General features: G+C 41.1%; 2 protein-coding genes across 11 annotated transcripts in view; both read left to right on the forward strand.

The window, feature by feature from the left end:
- Nucb2 (nucleobindin 2) overlaps positions 1-2,049 on the forward strand; it is a 59,484-nt gene extending 57,435 nt beyond the window's left edge. For all 10 annotated transcript variants that reach the window (XM_074042431.1, XM_074042465.1, XM_074042421.1 and 7 more), the window contains one exon: positions 1,063-2,049. The gene's annotated coding sequence lies outside the window, so the exon portion shown is untranslated. The remainder of the gene's footprint in view (positions 1-1,062) is intronic.
- Positions 2,050-6,007: 3,958 nt separating this feature from the next.
- LOC109695038 (natural cytotoxicity triggering receptor 3 ligand 1-like) overlaps positions 6,008-19,602 on the forward strand; it is a 30,573-nt gene continuing 16,978 nt past the window's right edge. The window contains exon 1 of the mRNA XM_074042499.1: positions 6,008-6,914. The gene's annotated coding sequence lies outside the window, so the exon portion shown is untranslated. The remainder of the gene's footprint in view (positions 6,915-19,602) is intronic.

Raw genomic sequence — 19,602 nt, forward strand, 5'->3', positions numbered from 1 at the left:
TTTGGTTTTGTTCTTTTTCTTTTTTTTTTTAGATGCAGGGCTTCACACTTGCAAAGCAGGTGCTCTACCACTTGAGCCACACCTCCTAATTTGGAGTTTTATTTCATATATGAATTCTCATGAAACATGTCAGTTTTATAGTATACTTAGGGATATGTTTTTAAGATTAGATTTTAGAGACATATGTGTCAGACACTTAGAAGGAGGTAAAAGTGGGAGGATTACTTGAGCCCAGAAGTTTGAGGCCAGGCTGCCACATAGTGAGTGAAACCCATTTCAAAAAAAGAAAAAATATATACAGAAATTTTAGAATATAATTATTTTCTAGAATATTTAACTCTTACTAAAAGAAAATTGCAGTTAATGAGTAGTGGTAGCTTGGCACAGTTGTGCACTACTGTAATCCTAGCACTCAGGAGGCTCAGACGGGAGGATCCTGTGTTAGAGGCCAGCCTGGGCTACATAGGGACACTCTTATCTCAATAAAACAAAACAAAACAAAACCAGCTGCATTTGGTAGGCTGAGGCTGGAAGATCTCAGGCTCAGGGCTATCCTAGGCTATATAGGGATACTTGCCTTAAAAAGCTAAAACCAAAACCATTTTTTAAGCCAAGATTTGTTTTCAAAAGCAATATTTTTATACTATTGAAAAATTTGCATTACTGTAAGCTTAAGCGCAAATCTGATTTTCACATATAAAGAAAATGTTAGTGATAATGTGATTTTTCAAATATCTTAGCTAGGGCTAATGAAGTGGATCAAGTGGCAGAGAGCCTACCTGGCCAAAAAAAAGATATGGGGGAGGGGGAATGAAGGACATTGGTGGAGGGCATGAATTCAACTATGATGTATATTGTAAGGACTTTGGTAAATGTGCTGTTGTACCCCCAGTACAACAACAACAACAATAATAATAATGATAAAGATACAAATAAATAAAAGCCAAAAAAGAAAAAAAGATAGCTTAGCTAATAAAAGAGGAAAGAAGAAAGATCCTTTGGGAGGGGTTTTGAGGAAACACAGTTCTGGTTGGTGCATGAATTTTCATCTTGGTCTCATAGCTGTCCTGTATAATCAAGAAGAAACTGAGAAAGAGCCAGAGCTAGCTGATGAGCTTCATCACATTCCTGCAAGATTTTCCTCCCCTGAAGAACCTGCTAGAGAAGTCTGCATTCACCCTCAACTGCCTCAGCTGAATACTGACTAAACTCAGTAGTTCTTGTTGAAGTCGGAGACTAAGGTGTCGTTAAGTAAAATGCAGTTTGCTCCTTTGTCCTTCTGGGTGTTATAATGGGAAGACAATAACAGCAATCTGTTTTGAAGTATGAAATCTGAAGTAAATCAGGTCTTATCTTGGCCTTTTTTTGGTTTTGTTTTGTTAACACAATTTCACTAGCAGGATTCCAATCTTTCCCTGTATATTCATAACCATGAGAATGAGAGACTCTGAGAACAGAGCCAGAACAAGCAGCAGCAGCAAGTGGTAGAGACATCAAACTGAAAAATCTAATGGTTTCCAGCACTGCCAACTGATGATTAAGATAGAAAATAAGGTTGTTCTCATTCTCCTCTAGAGATGACCCACTTGCAGTCTATTGAAAGTGCACTCCTTTCCTGATAAACTTTACTCTCACTTTCACTACCAAAAAATAGCAAAATAAAACCAATGAAACTTTGCATTTAATTTTGGGAATTTAGAGTTTTTCAACTATTGCCTATTGAATCATGTAGAAAAACAAGGACATTTCATGTTTATAGATTTTTTTCAGTTTCACTGCAAGGTATAAAATACACACTTTAATCGATATCAGCTGTCCCTTAGCTGGGATGTCAGCCAGACCTGGACTGTGTGCTTCTGCCTGCATGCTCACACTCCTGGTGGCCCTCAAAGCTCTGCATGCTTCTTAACCAAGTTTTGTCTTGTTTATAATCCATTACACGCAGTAGGTTTGACTTTCACTGTGCACATTTGCTTTATCTGCTTTTAGTAATACATGTATTTCTCAAGCCTTTTCAGATTTATGAATAAACATATCTCAAAATGTTAAGATATTTACTTCCCAATTCTTAAAATTTTGCAACTCCATGGAACTTCTAAATGAGTAGAGATTTATTGCTTACATGCTGTCACAGTTATGTCTTATCCAAGTGATTTAAAAATGAGGGAGAGAAAAAATTCCATACAGTTCTCTTGGCCATCTCCTGTGAATCACTGTGGTTAGTACGCTCTTTGTATTCTCTTTCAGCCCATTTTCAGTGTTCAGTTTTACTGATGTAGAGTGTATGTCATTAAATGAGGTCCTTGTCCTCACTTTAGATGCCCCATGTGTGATATGAAATATATGTGCAGCCATGATCATCCTGTATTTTTCTCTACCATCTCGCTATATCTATTTTGTGTTCTGTTATGACCGTTCAGTAATTCCAGTGATATGGGCTTGTTTTACTTTTTATCCTTTTTGTGCTTGGTGTTACCACCTTCTAAATATTTCTTTAAGACTGGTGATATATACATTATTTCTTTTTTAAAACATACTTACCATGTCCTCTAATATTTTAAACATTTCCATGGTAATAGTAAAGCATTTTGCTTTATCATCTTAATATAGTGATTCCTTCTTATCCTACAAAATTGAGCAATTGTCTTAGCTTTTTTCTCTGACCAAATCTCATAGACTACCAACAAACCAAGTATTTTTTGGTATAGACAGACCAGGACATGAGTTTGGCAGTCTCTGATGAGAAAAGAAGTAGCGTGGTGTTTGTTCCTCCATTACTTTGACCTGGATGACCTGAGTTTTAATCGTGTCATTCTTTTCTATTTACTGTCCCAATTTCCCACTTCGGTATTCACTTTCCCACTCTTACCTTTCCAATGCATCTCCTTAGCTATTGGAGAAGCTTTGAGGGATGGAGGCGGCTGCATGACCATTTTCAGGATTAACGTTCAGTAGCCACCAGCTTCATGGAACTCATCAGGGCTTTCCAATAAGTTCCCGCCTTCCCTCACAATGCTCAGCTATTTATCTTTTCTCTGAGGGGTGTTGTGTTACTAATTAAGGTGAGGTGATTTTGTTAAATGGTTATTTTCTGAGAGTTTTATATGAAAGATAAAAGAGGCTAACTATGTTATTCTGAGGACAACAATTTGAAGCCAGTTAATGCTTTGTCCTTCTCTGATGGCTCTGGTGACTTCCTGATAGTTGTACCTATGCCTCTCTGTCCACATCAGGGGCTAAGGATGGAGAACTCTGGAGGCTGAACGTGAATGACAAATGCTCTCTCTCCCCTGGTCAGTGAAGGTGGTTCTTTCCTTGCAATTGTCCATGATCCTTTAGCACACAGGAAAGTTACAAGCCTGTGCAACTCTACCTGTGCAATGAATGCTATCTGGGTACCAATTTGACTGAAAGCACATATTTTTTGATAGATTATGTATATATTTATGTGTAAGCTTGTGCCTAAAACTGGTCTACATAGAAGACCATTCTGTGTCTTCTGAAAAAAATTGTTTTCTGGTATCAAAACATGAAAAAAAGATTTTTTATTGTGTTTTCCTTTTATTGAAGGACTCTAGTGCTGCCTATCCAAACCATTTAGTGATGGTTTACATATTCTATTTTCAAGTCAGGATTTTTAACACCTTTTATTTGCTATTTCTACATTGGGGGTGGGTTGAAAATCTTCAATTTAAATGTTGAATTAAAAAGTAACCTTTGGAAGCTGGGTACTGATGGCTCACACCCATAATCCTAACTAGCTGGGAGACTGAGATTGGGAGGATCACTGTTAGAGGCCAGCTCTGGCAAATAGTTCATAAGACCACATCTCCAAAATAACACCAAGCAAAATGGGCTGGAGCGTGACTCAAGTGTTAGAGTGCCTGCTTTGCAAGCACAAACCCCAGTCCCACAAACAAACAATAACCAAAACAACAACAAAAATCCCTTGATAGCATGTGACTGGAAGTGTTCTGTTAATTTTAAATTTTAGAAAAAATTCTATTAAGTTTGTAGATTAGATTTAATTCTTCTTGGGTTATTCAAATACTTGGACCATTTTTAAAATTACAAAAAAATTTTTAAATCCAATTTAAAAATTGGATTTTTTTGTGATACGGAGTCAGAAAGACACAGGCTTTATATAATTTTGTTACATTGGAATTCACTGTATGTGTTGTAAAAATTCTCCCAGTGTGGTACTTGTTGGAAAATATTGTTCTAGTCATTATTTGTATAAGTTAAATTTGAATTGCATTAAAATCAGGAAGAGAATTAACATTTGTTGTAATTTTTTGAGGAAAAGACAGTTTTGACAATGTTGCAAAGAGTAGTTTACAAAAACACTTACGTCACAGAATTGCAGAGACCAAGGGCCTTAAAGATCATTCAGCAATGAAAGCGCCTCTTCTCTGTGTTCCTCCTGGAGTGCTGCTTTCATCTTCCAGGGACACTGCTGAAGCGTTGCTTTCCAAGCTTGTCTGCATTTGGAATTACCTCAGAGATTTAAAAAAGTGCTGGTGCTTGGGTTCCATGTCCAGAGACTGATATTTAATTCTTCTGGATAGGGGTCTGAGTGTTGGAGTTTCTAAAAGAAGTTCAGGTGGTTGTAGTGAGCAGGCAAGTTGGGGAACTGCTGATAAGTCACCTGAAAAGCATATCATTTTTCAACATTAGAGAATCCACATCGGGAGGAAACCTGAACGATGCTAAGAAGGTTCTACAGTACAGGCATGTGGATGTCAGTTAAGAGGATTTGCACAGACACTCACAACCCACACATTCACATTCACATGCACACACACACTTACACACATACCACACTCACACACACAGTTTATGTAATTTATGGGAAATATTTACACTTAATTTTAAAAACCAGCTGGGGGCTGGAGGCATGACTCAAGTGGTAGAACCCCTACTTAGCAAGTAGAAGCCCCAGTACCTACCTCTTCCCCCAAAATAAAATAAAATAAAGAAGCATCAGGGTGCTGGTGGCTCATGCAGTAATTCTAGCTGCTTGGGAAGCTGAGATTGTGATGGCTGTGGTTTGAGGCCAGCCCAGTCAAATAGTTTGGGAAACGCATCTTCAAAATAATGAGAGCAAAATGGACTGGAGGTGTGGCTCAAGCTGAACAGCAGCTGTTTTACAAGGATGAAGCCCTGAATTCAAAGCTCAGTAACACCAAAAGGAAAAAAAAAAGAAGAACCATTTAAAAAGATATTATTGGTAGAGTCTGTGATGATGGTATAATGGAAACAGACTAGATATAAGGAATCTGGCTCTGTCACTCTGACCGTATTACCTCTAGAGAAAAGTTTACAAATTTCACACTGTGAAGGCTTACTTTTAACTTTTAAGTTTTATTTATTTATTTATTTTTTGGTGGCACTGGAGTTTGAACTCAAGGCCTTATGCTTGATCAGCAGGTGCTCTTATTTCTTGAGCCACTCTAACACTCCTTAACTCTTCAATTTTAAATAATTTCAGATTTACAAATGTCAAAAATAGTACAAAGAACTTTCCTTCTCCTTGCTTCCTCATATATTGACAATTACTAATTGTAGTTACCTACAATAAGTTTACTAAGATCAGGAAATTAGCATTTACATAATTCTAGAAACTAATCTGCAAAATTTGCCCATTATCCCAGGAATGTGCATTTTTTGCACTAAGATCCAACCTGAGATCACATGTTGTGTGTAGTTGTGCATGTGCTTGTTTGTTTGAAAATAAACCTATGAAAAAAGTTGCAATATTATGATGAATTCTCTCCCTGCTCTCACACTCTCTCTATATAATTCTTGTTCATACTGAAACGTTTCAGAATTAAGTTGAACACATTGTGCTTCTTTATCCTAAATATGTCGGTGTACAATTTTTTAATTTGTTTATTCATATGTGCATACGTAGTTTGGGCCATTTCTCCCCCTTACTCCCTGCCCCCTCCCTGTCCCCCCACCCCCCTTCGCTTCCATGCAGAACCTGTTCTGCCCTTATCTCTAATTTAGTTGAAGAGAAAGTATCAGTGATAATAAGAAGGACAAAGCATTTTTGCTAGTTGAGATAAGGATAGCTATACAGAGAGATTCCTGGCATTGCATCCATGTACAAATGTGTTAATCCCAAGTTGATTCATCTCTTACTGACCTTTTCACTAGTTCCTGATCCCCTTCTCGTGTTGACCTCTGTCTCTTTGTATAGTTGTTTTGTGATACTGGGGATCCAACCAAAGGCTTCGTGCATGCTAGGCAAACATTCAACCTCTGAGCTATATCACCACCTCAGGGTGATGAACATTTCTCGTGAGTGAACGTTTCTTAAGAACAACAAGATTCTTTTATAATAACAATCATATAATTGTGAAATTCAGAAAGTTTAGCATTGTTAGCAATATTATTAATGTTACATATGATCCATATTCAAATTTCAGTCATTGTCTCATTATTTCCTTACAGTGATTTTTTCAATATAAAAATGGGGAAAAATAAGAAAGTTATCCAGACTCTCATTTAGATATGGAACTCCATCTTGAGTTGTATAATTTGAGGCTATTTGCCCACGAGCTCTAGTTGAGAACAAGAAATCAACAACCTGGTAAGGAATGCTCCAAACATCGAGGCCTTCAGGAAGAGTGCCAAGTCTGGATGGAACAGATAGCTCAGCAGAGAGTTTCCTTCCTGGAGGAACCCTGCCAGCTCTCTCAGGGTGTGGACAAACATTCTCCTGAAAATGGCCACATGTTTTGTAAGTTCATAACCTCAGGAGCTCTTTGTTCTCTTGAGTGACAAAAACAGGACTCCTGAGAAAGCAGGTCTGCAGTCTCACCAGTGCGGTGGACATGCTGCCCAGGACCTTTCCACCTGGGACTCTGGCTGGCTGATTTGGGACTTCCCAGCCCATGGACCCAGATGTAAGTGTTTTCCCTATTTGGTGATGATGTGTGTACATACATATTGCTTATTTTGTCTATTCCCTGTCTTTCTTTTTCTGGGGGGTTGTGGGAGAGGTACTGCATTTAGTCACCATTCTGTTTTCCTTTAACCTAGAAACCTCCTTAGTCTGCCTTTCATGACACTGACATCTTTTGAGTGTACGCCATTTGTTGTATAAAATGTCCCTCAGCTTGCATTTGTCTAGAGCAGTGTTCCTCAAAGTATGGCCTGTGACGGGAGCTGATGCATCTATTGCTGTCATCCAGCAGTGATACATCCACCACTGAAATAGAGATTGCTTATGCCACGGGAACTTTTTACAGCAATTTAATAGTGATTTTATGTCTGTTTGTCTCTGAACCTAATAATACAATTGGAGGCTTATGTTTTATACATTCTGATTTTATTTTTCTAATAACTCATCTTTGTTGAATTTTATGAAATGTCATTTTGGTAGTTCTGGAGTTTGAACTCAGGGCCTTGCACCTGCTGGCTCTCTGCCACTTTAGCCACATCCCCAGCTCCAGAAACTTGTTTTAAAAAAGAGTCCTACGCTAAAAATGTACGATGGAGAAAAGACAGCCTCTTCCACAAAAACTGCTGGGAAAACTGGTTAGCAGTCTGCAAAAAAATGAAACTAGATCCATGTTTATCACCCTATCCCAATATTAACTCAAAATGGATCAAGGATCTTAATATCAGACCCCAAACTCTAAAGTTTGTACAGGAAAGAGTAGGAAATACCTTGGAATTAATAGGTATAGACAAGAACTTTCTCAATTGAACCCCAGCAGCTCAGCAGCTAAGAGATAGCATAGATAAATGGGACTTCATAAATCTAAAAAGCTTCTGCTCAACAAAAGAAATGGTCTCTAAACTGAAGAGAACACCCACAGAGTGGGAGAAAATATTTGCCAGCTACACATCAGACAAAGGACTGATAACCAGAATATACAGGGAACTTAAAAAACTAAATTCTCCCAAAACTAATGAACCAATAAAGAAATGGGCAAGTGAACTAAACAGAACTTTCTCAAACGAAGAAATTCAAATGGCCAAAAATTCATGAAAAAATGCTCACCATCTCTAGCCATAAAGGAAAGGCAAATTAAAACCACACTAAGATTCCACCTCACCCCTGTTAGAATAGCCATCATTAGCAACACCACTAACAACAGGTGTTAGCGAGGATGCGGGGAAAAAAGAACCCTCTTACACTGCTGGTGGGAATGTAAACTAGTACAACCACTCTGGAAAAAATTTTGGAGGCTTCTTAAAAATCTAAACATCGATCTACCATTTGATCCAGCAATACCACTCTTGGGGATATACCCAAAAGAATGTGACTCAGGTTACTCCAGAGGCACCTGCACACCCATGTTTATTGCAGCACTATTCACAATAGCCAAGTTATGGAAACAGCCAAGATGCTCCACTACTGACAAATGGATTAAGAAAATGTGGTATTTATACACAATGGAATTTTATGCAGCCATGAAGAAGAATGAAATGTTATCATTCACAGGTAAATGGATGGAATTGGAGAACATCATTCTGAGTGAGGGTAGCCTGGCCCAAAAGACCAAAAATCATATGTTCTCCCTCATATGTGGCCATTAGATCATGGGCAAACACAACAAGGGGATTGGACTTTGATCACATGATAAAGTAAGAACACACAAGGAAGGTATGAGCATAGGTAAGACACCCAAAAACCTAGATAGCATTTGTTGCCCTCAATGCAGAGAAACTAAAGCAGATACTTTAAAGCAACTGAGGCCAATAGAAGAAGGGATCAGGAACTAGAGAAAAGGTTAGTTTGAGAAGAATTAATTTAGAAGGTAACACACATGTACAGGAAAGCAATGCGAGTCAACTCCCTGTATAGCTATCCTTATCTCAAGAAGCAAAATCCCTGTTCCTTCCTATTATTGCTTATGCTCTCTCTTCAACAAAACTAGAGATAAGGGCAAAATAGTTTCTGCCTAGTAGTGAGAGGTTAGAGGGGGTAAGGGAGGGAACGGGTTGAGGGGAGGACCAGGGGAAGGGGGGTCTGTGGAGGGGGGAAAGGGGGAGAAATGACCCAAATATTGTATGCACATACAAATATAATTAAAAAGAAAATAAAAAGAAAACAAGAGCCCTGCATCACAATTGAACTAGTTTGAGTGAGATTTCAAAGGTTAATGACTGCACTGTATTCGCCTCTTTATCCCTTATACCAAACATTCCTGGAAAATTTAATAAATCGTTGTGGGGTGGTTTGAAGTGGCTCTATCCTCTGCTAGAAAACTTTTCTTATGCTCTGTCCAAATCTATCTCTCCAACTTGTTTTTGCTTTCACACACATCACAGCACATGTCTGTTCACACACTTAGGTGTTAGCTTTACTGAGACTGAAAGACCACACTGTGTCTCAAACCCCAGCAAAACTGGCTCAGCTACTTTACCCACTTGTAGTGATTAGAATTCGGTACTGCTGAAAATAAGAAAACTTTGATGAGAGGAAATGCTGAGATGCCTTAAATCTCATTGCAAGGGCCAGAGGAGAGAGATACTAAGGGAGTTTGTCAGTCAACAGTTATAGGCCAAGCCCACAATAAAGCCCTATCCCATGACAGGAGGAGTGGCTCAAGTGGTAGAGTGCTTGCCTAGCCAGTATGACGCCCTGAATTCAAACCCCAGTACCGCCTCCCCAAAATGGACAAAACCCAAAGGTATCCCACCTTATGTAACAGCTTAGACACACGATCCCAGTCAGTCGAGTTCCTAAAGGACCACTGCATCTTGTTTGCCATCTCATCCAATTCAGAAGCAGCAAATGCTTCTCCATGTGGACGGTCCTCTCAAAGCTGTCTGTGCTTCTTCTCTTCCCTCCCTCTTAACTGTAGACAAGGTAGCTTCAGTGGAAACAACTGAGGCTTTCTATCCCACATTGTAACCAGGACTACAGAAGGAAAAAACTTGATGTAGCCATCTTAACATGCTGACCAGTGAACTCTGCTTTTTATTCAACTGACATTTTCCTTCTTTGTCTCCCTATGTGTATCTTTGCTGGAGATACCAAGGTTAACAGTCTTTAATTAACTCTTTAATTATGCCAGCTATCTTCTCCCCTGTATCTCTCTCTGACCACCTTGAAGGTATAAACCTGTCAACCAAAACATACAGCAGATGTGGCACAAGTAAACTGGTAGATAGAGGCCAAAATTTTTGTTTTCTTATTTTTATTTCTTCCTTTTTCCTTTTTGTTTTGCTTTTCTTCTAAGAGCCAAACTTTTTGGACATGTGTTTTGCCCCTGAATTCCCCCCTCCTCTTTTTTTTTTTAGTGGGACTGGGGTTTGAATTCAGGACTTCTCACTTGAAAGCAGGTGATCTACTGCTTGCGCAAACCTCCAGTCCATTTTGCTCTGGCTATTTTGGAGAAGGTGTGTGGCAAACTCTTTGCCTGAGCTGGCTATAAACCTCAATCCTCCTGATCTCAGCCTCCCAAGTAGCTAGGATTACAGGCATGAGCCACTGGTACCTGGCTTGACCGCCATCTAAAAATTGACCATTTTCTCTCAGAAGTGGGACAACAGAGCCTTGAGAGGGTGGCTTCCATGCCTTTCTCTTCATCTGGGAATAATAAAACTTAGTTCTTCTTCCTCAAAATCCTGTTCTTGTTATTGTAAACTGGCTGAAGCCAGAGGACAGCTTTCCAGTAACAACATTTTTGTTATAAAAGTGTTCTCAACTCTAGGTCCTGCAGACATTTTTCCAACTGCCATGTATGCTCCTTGCACAGTGATGGAACTTGTTTTAGAACCTGGTCCTTTTCTGGTTAGCATCTGTAACAGCTAAATATACCTTTATTTCAAAGATTCCTTGCTCCCAAGAATTTTGGTTTGACAACTAAAGTGGCTTAATGACATTGTTCCCCAGGTTCACAGGTGTCATTCTAGGGCTGGCAGGGAAGCTTCACAAGTGATCAAGAACCCAGCACCTACTCTTTTGCTATTCATCTGTCCTCTATATATGGTTTCCATGAAATGGTCCACTCAGCAGGAACTAAAAGTAATTTAAAAGAACGCAAATGGCTCAAAAGAGCCACAAAGATGAGGATAAGGCGGGGAAGGCCCAAGGTTCACTGGTCTGGGAGAGCTTACCAAGCATCAGAGTTCAGGATCCACAGAGTCCAAATACTCATTGCTCTGTGTCATCAAATGATGGTAAAAAGCAGATGATGCTGGCCCCGAATGGAAAGAAGCAGAGGGACATCAAAATTAGTGTGATTTTGGCAGGTGCTTAGGACCCTCCTTTTCTACCCTCTTCATCCTGGTCTGCTTGCTGTGAGTGGCTAATGCCTGAAGGGTGTGATTTTCTCCTGGCTTGACTCTCCAGGGTTTGTTACCAGAGTTTAGAGCAAAAGCTCCAACTCCGGCAGTCCCAACAGACTAGGCTTGCCCATGCGTCCCAAACCACAATTAAGGAGATTAGTCGTGGTGAAAGGCAGCAAAAGGAGATTTCTTAGATGTGGGCAGGTGGCGATGGACAGCTGAAGGGGTTTAGTGACCCTAAGTCTGTCTTTTGGATACTGACATTATAGAGAAGTGGCAAGGAGCTTGTACAAGTAATCAGTCTTGGTCAAACTGTGGTCTGGTTGATTGTTACCTCAGGATTGGCCAGGCCAGCCTTGTCATGGTAAGAAAGTCATTGCTGCTTGGGGTGGCAGATTCTTGTCACAGGATGCTTATCAGTCAGTCCTGTCTTTCTGGAATCCAAAGTGACTGTGGGGGTTAGCAAATGACTGGAGACATTTGGGGCGTCTAAAACAGGGCATTCTAAAAGCTGACAGTACTTTTAATCCTTGTGCCTTTGGCCTTGAAGAGGGATGAGATCGATTAGGTGTGTCATCATAGCCAGAGGTTCCTTGAGTGAGTCACATGTCTACATGGAGAGTTTAGTAGATGTCTGATCCAAAATTTTGGTGTTTTTTTTTTGGACTGGGGTTTGAACTCAAAACTTCCCATTTGCAAAACGGGTGCTCTCTCACTTGAGCCATACTTCCAATCCATTTTATTCCAGTTGTTTTGGAGATGGGGCTTCATAGACTACATCTCTAGGCTGGCCTTGACTGGCAATCCTCCCAGTCCTCAGGCTCCCAAGGAGGTAGGATTATAGGTGTGAGCCACTGGGGTTGGAGTGATCAAAAGTTTCTTTTTCTTTCTATCTTTCTTTTTTTTGTGTGGTATTGGAGCTTGAACTAAGGGCCTACACCTTGAGCCACACTGCCAGCCTTTTTTTGTGATGGGTTTTTTTTTTCTTTTTTTCTGTTTTTTTTTGTAATATGATCTCATGCACTATTTGTCTGAATGGCTTCTAACCACAGTCCTCCTGATCTCTGCCGCTTGAGCAGCTAGGATTACAGGTGTGAGCCATCAGAGCCTGGCTGATCCAAAGTTTTAAGACAGAGGAGGTAGATGCAAAATGAAGGCAGTTATGCCAGGCTTTCATCCTATTTTTCGTTAACTATGAGCCTCAGTGAGGAGTCAGTGATTTTTAGCAAGAGCAGTTTGTAAGTCCCTGTTATATTCATATATGATGCCCTTGTATATCAGGAAAAAAATGTGGTCACTCACATTTTTCCCTAAAATTTTAAGAGGTCTAAAGCTTTCATGTTTGTTGGTGCTCAAGACCTATTATCCTACCAAGCCAAAGATTCTTAATTTAGCTTTAAAAGTAGAAGGTAAATGAATATATAAAAGATGTCCATGAAGCTATACTAATTATTGCTGGACGTTTTATATGTTAAATGTTTTTTTGTTCCTCAAGTAAAATGCAAAGCTTAGGATAATACTTTACCAAGCTGGCATCTTAAAACTAAAATTGTTAGTGGTACTGACCTTTTTCAGGCTGTGCTCACGGGCTCCTAATTACATTATGACTATTGTCTTTAAGCAATAATAATTGGAAATGTCAAAACACTGTGCACTCCAAGAAGTGCCACTCTAGTGATTCAAAGGATTGGACATTGGTCACCTAGAGAGTACATCTATAACCAATTACAGTCTACTTTATTTATTCTTGTTTTTGTGGTACTGGGGCTTGAACTCAGGACCTTGTGCTTGGTAGGTAGGTGGTCTACTTACCAAGGGCCCTGGGGGCTGATTTCACTGGACAGTGCTGCCCCAAGGTATGGCTAACAGTCTCACTATATGTCAGAAATTTGTTGCTGCAGCAATAGAACCTACACACTGTAAGTATCCAGAAGCTTATGTCCTTCATTACATGGACGATATTCTGATAAGTCCTCCCAGTCAGTCTATGCTTTCACCAATCTTGGAAGAGCTTACAAAGAACCTTGAGACCTGGGTATTGTGCATTGCCCTGGAAAAGTTACAAAAAATGCCTCCCTTTCAATATTTAGGGCAAGTTATCGATGGACGTTTGATCGATCCGTCCTGGAAAGGTAGAGATCAGGAAAGAAAATTAAAGAACTTTAAATGATTTACAAAAACTGCTGGGAGATATCAATTGGCTCAGCCCTCTCTGAAACTTACCACTGACACCTTATCTCTTGCTTTTCAACTGCTCAAGGGTGACCCTAATCCTTCCTCACTTAGAGCACTTACTGAGGATGCCCAGCAGGCATTGGTTAAGGTAGAGACAGCAATTACTACAGCCCAGCTTCAGTGCTGGGATCCACAGCAGCCTGTTCAATTACTGATTTTATGCTCTCCATCAATGCCAACGGGAGCACTCTGGCCATTGCAGCAGGTGTTGGAATGGTTACACTTAGGTCACTTTCCTGCTAAGCTTCCTACTCCACATCATGAGCTGGTAGCTAGGCTGATTGCTAAGGGACGCACTGGTTGTTGTGAATTGCTGGGGCATGAGCCCAGTAATATTGTCCCATTTTTGAAAGATCAACAGGATTGGTTATGGCAATTTTGAGACATATGGCAGTCTGCACTGGCTAATTTTCCAGCACAGATTGGGGAACATCTCCCACATTCAAAACTTTCGCAGTTTACCTCCCTTCATGCATTTGTTTTTCCAAAAATTATTCTATCCTCCCCTCTATCGGAGGCTGTCACAGTTTTCACTGATGCTTCTGGGCCTGGTACTGCTGCCTATTACACCAAAGATTGCCATAAGGTTGAACATACTGTTTTTACCTCAGCTGAAAGGGCAGAGCTGTATGCTGTCATTATGGTCCTAAGGGACTTCCCACAACAACCTATTAACCTATACAGTGACAGCCACTATGTGGTGGGTGTTTTACGCTGCATTGAAACTGCTTATATTGGTCACACTAGTCGTGAAGAGTTTTTTAATCTTTTCTTTCAGTTGCCTAGTCTGGTGCAAGCTTGTCTTGATCCATGTTTTGTGAGCCATTTGTGCTCGCATTCTAACCTCTGGCCCACTTTCTGCTGGTAATGCCCGGGCAGATAACCTAGTCTCTGGGCTTGCTTTGGGGTTGCCCACGCAAACTGCCACACCTGTAGAAGCTGCCAGTCATGCTTTGTACCATCAGATGCTTCAGCCTTGCCTAGGCAATTTCACCTTATCAGGGAGCAGGCTGGACAAAGCATTAAATCATGTCAACAGTGAGTCATGTTTGCCGCAAGCACCTGAGGGAGTTAACCCCCAGTGCCTTCACCTGGAAACTTGTGGCAGGTAGATGTCACTCACATTTCCTCCTTTGGCGGGAGGTGCTCTGCTCATGTGTCAGTGAACACTTATTCAGGTTATATCTATGCTTCTGCACACTCTGGTGAGCCCACTAAGCATGTCATTGGTCATTGTTTGGGCAGCCATGGGTAAATCCCAACAGCTCAAAACCAACAATGGCCCTGCATATACTCTGCTGATTTTCAGGGGTTCTGTGAGGACTATCAGATACATGTCACCAGTGGTATTCCTTATAATCCTCAAGGGCAGGCCATAGTGGAATGTAACATGCCACTGTGAAAGTGCAATTAAAAAAATTAAAAAGGGGAGATGAGGTACATCCCCCGGCTAACCAATTGCATAAAGCTTATATACTCTAAATTGCTTCAACTGCCCAGAACAGGGTTTAACATGCGGTGAAAGGCATTGGCAGCTTCAGGAGGCGACTGTCAGGCCTCGGGTTTTTTGGAAAAATGTGTTGACTGGCAAATGGCATGGCCCTAGTCTTGTCCTGAAGAGGGGTCGAGGGCAGGTTTGTGTTTTTCCTGAAGGTGCAGAACTCCCAGTGTGGGTACCATCACAGTTTGTCAAGTCTCATGGATCCCCTGGTTCTGAAGATGAGGAGGCTGAGCCTGGAAGACTCGCTCCAGGACAGGGAGCTGCTGAGGCTGACTCCTCCATTCACTAGAGGGCGGCCAAGGAAATGGCTGCTGGCGAGACAGATGCAGGACAGTGAGCCACCCACCTGGGGTCAAATTAAGAAACGAATGGACATGGCGACAATGTAACCGGTAGCCTGGGGATGGCTGGGAATCCTGCAGCCTATTGCTGGTGGCATTGGTCATAATTAAAATAGAGGTGGATGTTGTCCAGGGCGATGCATACTGGACTTTCATGCCCAACCCGCCAATGGTGCATCCTGTCACTTGGTAGAGCCAGCCTGTATCTATCTTTACCAATGATACAGTGCACATGGGAGGTCATTCCTCAGGACATTTGGTGCCTCAATATCGTGACTACAGCTCATCCTATGTGGGCACGTGAGAATGAAGCAAACGATACTGTAGACTTCTGGCTATTAAGACAACAAACCCTGGCCGTGCAAAAGGCTTGTGATGTTGTTTCTCCAGCTGCTATGGCAACAACTGTCCTGGATGTGTTCAATCATTCAAGTTGCTAAAAGTACTCCTTCTCGTATTGTTTACCTGTTTTCTTTTTCTTTTAGTTCCGAATGCCGCACGGAGGGAGGAAAGTCCTTGGATTAAGGGGACAGGCTTCATCTCGAACATTTACAGAATAAAAGGGGGGAGACGTGGGGAGCCGACAGGTGTATAGAATAAGCTGCGTGTTTGAGTTGGGCACAGCCCCAAACCACAGAAGGGAACAAGTGTAGTTATGCCCAGTAAAATCACACACTTGTTTGGCACAGCCTCAGCTGCAGTAGTGGGCAAATGCAGTACAGCTGTTTTTTCCTTTAATGTATGTTTGGAGAGAAGCTGTCACAGTTCCTCCTGTTCCCAAGGATCACGGTCCACCCCCTCCCCCGAGAAATGCCTCTCTGCCTCGTGTTGCTACTTTATATAATAAACGCACTGGAGGTGGCCAAGGGGCTGGTGAGCCTCCATCTAAGTACCCAGCCCACCTGGCCCCAGCTTTATGCATGTTTTATCTGCTATCTGTTCTTTCCTACATCTCCCATCGCCCCCCAGTTAACGTTTCTAGGACAAACTCATGCGGGATGCAAGATTTGAGCACATAAATGTGGTTATAAACATGATTAAAGGTATAAAATGTTAATTACATCTCAGCTGAGTGTGGTGGCTCATGCCTGTGATCATAGCACTTGAGAGGCTGAGGCAGGAAGTTTACAAGTTTGAGGCCAGCCTGGGATACATAGTGAGTTCCTGTCGACCTGAGGCCTGTCTCAAGAAGACCAAACAAACTGAAATAAACAAACACCCCTTTGGGTCAGACATGTGCTTAACTCTGCACACAGGCATGTTAATTACAGAAGGACTGTGTGATACCTAACCTATCTCAGTCCCTCACCCCCCATGCCTGAAGAGACAGGAACAAAGTATCCTGACACTGTCAAGGTTTTCCAAGATTCCTCTAGTGCTCCCTATCAACAGGAAGTAGTCACTGAAGAAAATGGCCTTTGGACATTACCCACGTACAGATATGGAATGATGACAGTGGGTATTGGAAGGAGGGCACAGGTCACTGGCATAACTCCATCTTGTCCCTCTTTGGCTCTATTTTTGTCTTTTTTAGCTTTTTCCTCCTGTAATCACTTTGGGTTTTGGGTATGACAGGGATCTTGGGATAGAGCTGAATCTCTTGCCCCAGGCAGCAATAACTTTCCATAAAGTTCTGTGCCAGCCCAGAGTTAATGATCAACGAGGCCACTTTGACCAAGACTGATTACCTATGCTTGCTTCTGGCCCCTTCCCTGAATAATCTGGAAACTCATGTCAGTATCCCGAAGACAGACTCTTGATCTGTTCTTTCTGTGGTCACATTGCAGAGATCTCTGTTCTCTGCCCTTCATCACTACTCATCTCCTTTACTGGTGAATTGGAACAGTGACTGAATGTAGGCTTTAGGGATTCCTGGAGCTGGGGTTTTTGCTCTAAAACACCGGTAACACCAATGACTGTAAATTCACTATTCCAATAAGACTGCTCTGTTTTAGGGATTGGCTCCACATTCCCCTAGATTGTGTAATCCTTAAATAGCCCTGACAGGAAGATTTTGGTATCTCAGTTTTGAAGACGCGGAAACTGAGGCAGGGAATGCGCACCAACTTTCCATTGTCCCCTAATCAGCAGACGGCATTGCTGACAGTTGAGTTCAAGCTTTCCTGTGCTTTTGGGTACATTGCAACCTTCCCTCCACCTTTCCTTATAGTCCTGAGTTCTACTTTTAAGTATTGCTAACTTCTACAAAACTTTTCATTTCTCTCTATCAATTTCACACATCGGCTTACCCCTCTTGGCAAAAAAAGAGTAAAAATTACTGGATGAAAGCATTCTTGTGAGCCAGTCATCAGTTAGGAATGGATTCTAGGAACTTTTTTTTTTCTAATTCCTTAGAAATCATTTAAAACAAATACAAACTTTGCAAAACTGATAGCCACTCCAGCTGTCAGACTGGTGCTTGTGACAGTGACATTTTAGTTGCCAGGTTTTTGCTGGCCCTGGTATCTGGGCCTTGCCTGTAATGGTGGGAAAAGAAAATGGCTCTGGCCTGGTGCTTGTAGCTCATGCCTGTAACTCTAGCTACTCAGGTGGCAGAGATCAGCCTGGGCAAACAGTTTGTGAGACTCTATCTCAAAAAAAAAAACCCATCACAAAAATGGGCTGTTGGTACAGCACTTGACTAGCAAGAGTGAGGCCCTGAGTTCAAACCCCAGTAGCAGGCAAAAAAAACCCCAAAAACCAAAAAACCAAAAAGTGAGAAATAAAACCTGCATTACTACACCCGGGCTACAGTCAGGCCTTTGGTCTAAGGCCAATTCTCACGGATTGGTCTTGCTGTAAGAGAAGAACTCATTTTTTTTCTTATTTCTTAAGCACTGTAGGCTGCACAAAAGGTAGGCATAAAATGAGAAGCCATTTGAGCCAGGCGTGCTGAGGTCAAGACTGCTGAGAAGAAAGAACTATCTGATTGAAACCCAAATTTCAGAAGCAATCCTTCAATCCCCTACAAGTAGGGGCAATAAAAAGGCCAAACACACGTGAACCAATGACAAATTTGTAGCTAAAAATATCTGCTTCCCATTTGGTGTAATGGATCACACGTTTAATTTTAGCTACTGGGAAGGCAGGGTTCAAGGGCAGCCTGGGGAAATAGTTCCTGACACCATCATCTCCAAAATAACCAGATCACAATGAATTGGAAGAGTAATTACCTGAGTTACAAGTGTATCTCACATATAGGTTGCTGGGAAAAGGTTGTTCCATGGAGACATGACTGGCATCAGCATCTGGTATATGCTAAAATTCACTTCCAGAACAGAGGTAAGCAGAGCAAATAGTACATTGTTGAACATGTGTATTGCATTTGAAGGAGAGAATGGATTTTACCAAAATGTGAAATTGTAGGGTGGGGTTGATGTGAAGTTAGGGAACCATGACTGCAACAAGACTGAGATCACCATGAGGAAAGCTGAACCCAAGCAGTCTTGAACTGCCTCCATCTAAACTGCAGGAAAATGAAGAGAAGTTATCACAGATTGAATGGGAAAGGGGAAAAGAAGTATTGGGATGCCAGAACTCTTAGTGAGGTGTGGTGAAATGGCCGGTTCTGCTGGTTCTGCTATAATCTTTTCTGTTGGTTTTGAATCCAGCATTTCAGGGTCAATGTGAGGTTCTTAAACACCAAAGTCAGTTTATCTTTCTGTACCCACCATCATCCTTTTGAGTTCCATACTTTTAAGTAGAGAAATAAAAGAGAAATTTGTGTTGTCCACATCTCTGTAATCCCATATTTAGAAAAGCAAGTGGAAAGATAAATTTTTAATCATATTTTTCATGGATTTTTTTTTCCTATGATACTGGAAATCTTGAAGGAAAAGATGTTTGTTCGCTGCCTGATGGTTACTTTTTCTAGGAGGACTAATTCTGAGGTAGTATAGTGGGAAGTTACAAGGAAATACATGCATTACCTAACAAACTGAATTTATTTGTAATCAATTTAATTTAAAAATCACCTTAATACCTACATTACTTGCCCAGAAGTATGATTTAAGAGTGTAGGAAACATAACTGAGATTATAGAACTAATAATTTGTTTAAATTCACACTTTTCTTTTTTTTTTTGGTGGGACTGAGGTTTGAACTCAGGCATTTGCAAAGCAGGAGCCACACACCTCCAGTGCATTTTGCTCTGGTTATCTTGTCTTTTTGGTCATAATGGGGTTTGAACTCAGGCTTCACACTTTCTAGGTAGGTGCTCTGCCACTCTAGCCACCATGCCAGCCCATGTTCAGGTTACTTTGGAGATGC

The sequence above is a fragment of the Castor canadensis genome, chromosome 1 (genome assembly GCF_047511655.1).
Source record: "Castor canadensis chromosome 1, mCasCan1.hap1v2, whole genome shotgun sequence".
NCBI classification, from domain to species: Eukaryota; Metazoa; Chordata; class Mammalia; order Rodentia; family Castoridae; genus Castor; species Castor canadensis.